Raw genomic sequence first — 5,610 nt, 5'->3', positions numbered from 1 at the left:
GTATGAAAAGTTGACCCAATCTCCATAGAGCATGTAATAAATCTCCATAGAGCATGTAATAATTGACCCACTACAGATCTACCCCCACATGGTTGTACAATTGAGTTATATTGACAAATGGACTAAAACTAACTAAAAAGCTATTAATTCAACTAAATGCAGAAATCTAACAAGGAATTTGAAGCATACCATATGATGAGTGCAAGGGATGAGTGATCAACAATTGTTAGGAGTGTGGGCAGATAATTGATTAGAAGATTTCAATTTGAGTGTTGTGTATGCTCAGAGAGGGAAAAGTGTAATAGTAGCCCTAGCCTTCTTATTTATACTTATCGATTTTCTAAGGGAAGAAGGAGCGAGTGTGGCTACAGAATTTCAATTGTGGACAACACTCTGTTACCTTGTGAGCTTAAACCATCCTTTGGTCTACGGTCCACAGAATTTTGTGTGTGATCGCAGATCCTTGTTGTGGTTCGCAGATTTTCTGTTGCGGCCGTAGATCGACCATTTTTGTAACAGACCAACTTCAGAGAGTTGGCATTTTCCACCTTCCATTTGTGCGGTCCGCAAGTTAATTGATCGGCCGCAGAGCAATTTTGCTGCAGCAACCATAATTGTGCGGTTCGTACAATGCAACTACGGTACGCAATTCTTTCAACACTTAACCAAATTTCTATCCACAATTCCTGTAAGGCACACTCACCCATGTAGCACACGTCAAATAAAGTTAGAACAAAAATAACACCTAACTACAAAAGAAACAAAGAAAAGAAATAGAAACATGGGTTGCCTCCCAAGAAGCGCCTGATTTAACGTCGCGACACGACGCAGAATATCATGAATTGAAATGAAAGACCGCCACGACGTGGCCATATCCAACTTTTCCCAAATAGTGCTTCACTTGGTGACCATTGACTCGGAATACCTCATTGGTTTTGTTCTTCAAGTCCAATGCACCAAAAGGTGTCACAGCCGCAACCTCAAACGGGCCACTCCATTTATACTTTAACTTCCTGGGAAACATCTTCAATCGTGAGTTGAACAACAAAACAAGATCACCCATCTTGAAATCTTTGTTGCAAATGTACTTGTCTTGTAGATATTTCATCTTTTCTTTGTACAAGGACAAACTTGTGTATGCATGGTACCGGAACTCATCCAGTTCATTCATATGTGCAACCCTCTAGTTTGTGGCTACATTCCAATCAAGATTCAACATCCTTAGAGCCCACATGAATTTATGCTCAAGTTCCACCGGAAGATGACAATCTTTTCCGAACACCAACCGGTATGGAGACATTCTGATATGTATTTTGTAAGCCGTCTGATAAGCCCATAATGCATCATCAAGCTTCTTGGACCAATCCGTCCGATTAGCATTCACTGTTTCGAACAAAATATTCTTTATCTCCCGGTTGGAGACTTCCACTTGACCGCTTGCTAATGGATGATAGGGAGTCATGACTTTATGAGTAACACCATACTTGCTAAGTAAGGTGTCGAAAGCCTTGTTGGAAAAATGTGACCCCCCATTGCTCATAATAGCCCACGGAGTACCAAACCTTGTGAAAATATTCTTCTTCAAGAACGCCACCACACTTCTCGCCTCATTGTTGGGTAGAGCAACTGCCTCAACCCATTTGGACACATAATCAACCGCGACCAAGATGTAGGTGTTTCCACAAGAACCCACAAAAGCACCATGAAGTCAATACCCCATGCATCGAAAATATCAATCTCCAAAATGGTGGTGAGGGGAATTTCATTTTTCTTTGAGATTCCACCGGCCCTTTGACATTCATCACATCTTTTCACTAGATCAATTGCATCCTTGTAAAGAGTAGGCCAATAGAAACCACAACTAAGCACTTTGGTTGCCGTTCTCGCTCCACCATGATGACCTCCATAAGGCGAAGAATTACAAGCCCCAATAATTCTACACATGAGCTCAAAAGGAACACTCCAATTTGGAGCGGTGATAGTGAGAGTAGTTGTCAACTTGAAATTTAACAATTCAAAGGCTCTGATGCAATCATCATTGAAATTAAACTTAGCATTCTTCTCGATAAGCTTGCACAATGGGTTTACCACCTTAGATAAATCTTTGATGAAGCGTGACCTAAGAAACTCCGCACGCCCTTTACCGAAGTTGGAGGTTGAAGTTTAGACATCACCTCAATATTTGCCTTGTGAACTTCAATTCCACTCTTTGAGATCTTGTGGCCAAGGACAATGCCTTCCTCGACCATGAAATGACATTTCTTCCAATTGAGCACCAAGTTTGTTTCTTCACATCTTGCCAACACTTTATCCAAGTTTGCGAGACAATCTTCAAAAGAATCCCCAACCACCGAGAAGTCATCCATGAAAATTTCAAGGTAATCATCCACCATATATGTGAAAATAGCCATCATACACCTTTGAAAAGTCGCTGGTGCATTGCACAAACCAAATAGCATCTGCTTGAAGGCAAAAGTACCATAGGGACATGTAAAATTTGTATTCTTATGATCCTCCGGAGAAATAGAATTTTGTTGTAACCTGAATACCCATCAAGAAATCAATACAAAGCACGCCGGCCAATCTATCAAGAATTTGATCTAGGAAAGGAATTGGAAAATGATCCTTCCTTGCAACTTTGTTGAGCTTACGATAGTCCATGCACACTCTCCAACCGGTCACCGTTCTTGTAGGAATCAACTCATTATTGTCATTGGTGACCACTGTCATGCCCCCTTTATTTGGGATACATTGAACCGGAGAAGTCCACGAACTATTGGAGATGGGGTAGACAACCTCGGCATCCAACCACTTGATAATTTCCTTTTTGACAACCTCTTACATAGCCTTATTGAGTCTCCTTTGATGTTCGATAGATGGTTTGGAACCTTCCTCAAAGTTAATCTTGTGCATGCAAAATGCAGGGCTTATCCCATGAATATCCGCCAATGACCAACCAATAGCCTGCTTCCTCTTTTGTAGCACTGCCAATGTAGAATCTACCTGCACATTAGTCAAAAAAGAGGAAAGAGTAACTGGTAAACTAGAAGAAGGGCCTAGAAATTCATACCGAAGATGTGGAGGCAATAGCTTCAACTCCAAGATAGGAGGCTCTTCAATTGAAGGCTTTTTAGGAGGAGTTGTCCTATTTTCAAGATCCACGGACAATGTTTGGGGTTCATAGTTGTACGACCCCATTCCTTGCAAAGAGTTCACACATTACACGAAGCCATCCATCTCGTCATCATCTAAGTTGAGCAAGATGGCCTCCATGTGGATTGTTTGCATTTGACTGAATTCTTCTCATAATAATGTCGTTTAATGTTGATCATTCTTTAATTGGTTTGGTAATGGTAGTTTGCAACCCGAAAATCAGTAGTTAGCTATTGTTAAAATTTGGGTTGGGATTTGTTTAGCTGATTAATTTTCAGAATTTTAGTTTAACCACAGTAAGTTAGAGAGGCTAGGATAATTAGCATAATGTTGGTAATTTTAGGAACAATTCAGGGGTACTGCAGGTATTTTCACTTAAGGAATATTGTGGTAATAGGGAATGGAACTCCCTAGAAACTTCTAGGTAGGGTTCAAAGTGAAATTTCAGAAAGTTAGTAATGTAACTTGGGCAATAAATTAGTAAATAAGGGACTAAAATAGTTAAATACTGAAAATAAAAGAGGGACTTAGGGGTAAAACAAAGAGTTGAAGGTTGCCCTTAGTTTTGCCTATAAAAGGGCATGCCTAGTGCCTTAATTCACAAGTTTTTGGAGCCTCTAAAAAACTCCCCCCCCCCCCCAAAAGTGTTCTACAAGTTTTTTACAGATCTGAAGTTTGACATTCAAAATTCAAAAAAAAAACCAAAAACTGAAATCTAAGTGAAACTTTCATTCTAGATCTTAGATTTCCAAAATTCAAAAAAAGCAACAGAAAACTCCAAAAAAGTACTGTTACATTAAAACTTCTTAGATTGATTTCAAGTTCTAGCTGTTAGATTGAAAAATCCTTGTGTTTTGTTGGCTGAAGGATCAGAGGTGTTCCTGGGTTTAGTTTCGAGTTCATTTGGGTTATTCAAGTTGTTTTTGGTCAATTTACTGGTCCAGTTTGATTTAGAATATTTCTGGACTGTTGAATCAATTTCTGGGCTGCTGTTGTTTGTTCTCTGCTGCGTAACACTGTTGATTGTTGACTACTGCTGGTTGATTCTACTTTCCTCTTCATTTTGTTCTATTTCCCAGGTACATATCTTGTAACTTTCAAGTTTGTGGACATGAAGTAAAGTGCTGAATGAATCTCCGTTGATATGTCTATTGTATCTCATGTAGTATAAAATTCCAGTAGATTCTCGTTTGTAACTATGGCTGACTTCTCTGGCAGTTTTCATATTATTTCATGTATACTTCAGAATTTCACTAGATTTTCGTTTGCAACTAAAATTGGACTGCTAAGTTGATTCGATTTCCTTTCACGATCATCTGAGTGTTGTGTTTAGTAATGTTAGTTTTAAGTTTGTTTGGGATTGTTATTCATGTTGCCATGTGTTAATTTGAAATTAGGAAATCAAATGAGTCATTAGTATTGAGACACGCCAGTTTATTAGGGCTGCTGCAGTTAAGGCGTAGTTGTTTAAAAATGTTTCAACTACTTTGAAATTGGACCACCAACATTGTTAGTAGTTTAAATTGTGTAAAGGTTTAATTATGTCAAAATGCCAATCGTTTTAAAACTGGATCATGGCATGTTTGGTAGTTTAAAATCGTTAGTCATTTTGGATTGTTTAGGTACTTTAGTTAATCTGCTCGCGTTTAATCCCTGTGGTTGTTGCAAATTAGTTTAACTTTTGAAGCATATTGATATTGGTTTGATTTCTAGTTTAAAAGGAATTGGATAAAAGTCCAAAGCCAACTAAAATAGGCCTGTCAGGAAGCCCAAGCAATTTGAATTAGTTCTCATGTGCTGAATGAGGGGCTGGCCCGAAATTAATTTGCTGAATGCCAATTTATGGTTTGTTTTCTATTTGGGCCTCTCAACGTCAGTTACAGGCCTGTGCCTAAATGTCTCTAGTTAGCTCACATGAACAAGGAAGCCCAATTTGTTGAAGACTATTCTTGGGCTGCCTCTGATAATTTTCAGTTAGTAACACCAGTTAATTAGGCCCTTTTAGAGATTGGCCTTTTACTTGATAGAAAATCGTAGCTCTTTTAGATTGGCCTAAAAAATAAAACGAGGTGCGCCGCGCCAAATAAAAATGCATAAATAGCGCGGCCCTCTTAACTATTTCAATAAAATATTTAGACCTCGGGACGAGCCATTGCGAATTCCATGGCCTCCCGCAAAGTTAATAATATACTAGTTGCTTTAGGCCCGGCCCTTAATAATATTACCTTCCTAAATACGGGTGCACATTTATGTGACCCAAATCCAAATCCCAACGAAGTTGAAATGTTTCAAAACCACGGGTGCATTTATGTGACGTGGTTCGAGACGTGTTTTAACGACGTTGCAATTCTCTTTAAAATAATAAATAAAAGCGGTTCAAAGTTAAAAAGCACATAGATTAAACATGTCCTAAAATCAAATAAATAAGCCAAATATGACAGTTGAGCGACCGTGCTA

This window comes from Nicotiana attenuata, chromosome 10 (genome assembly GCF_001879085.1).
Source record: "Nicotiana attenuata strain UT chromosome 10, NIATTr2, whole genome shotgun sequence".
Taxonomy (NCBI): domain Eukaryota; kingdom Viridiplantae; phylum Streptophyta; class Magnoliopsida; order Solanales; family Solanaceae; genus Nicotiana; species Nicotiana attenuata.
The sequence above is the reverse complement of the archived record's forward strand: the minus strand, read 5'-3'. Positions refer to the sequence as shown.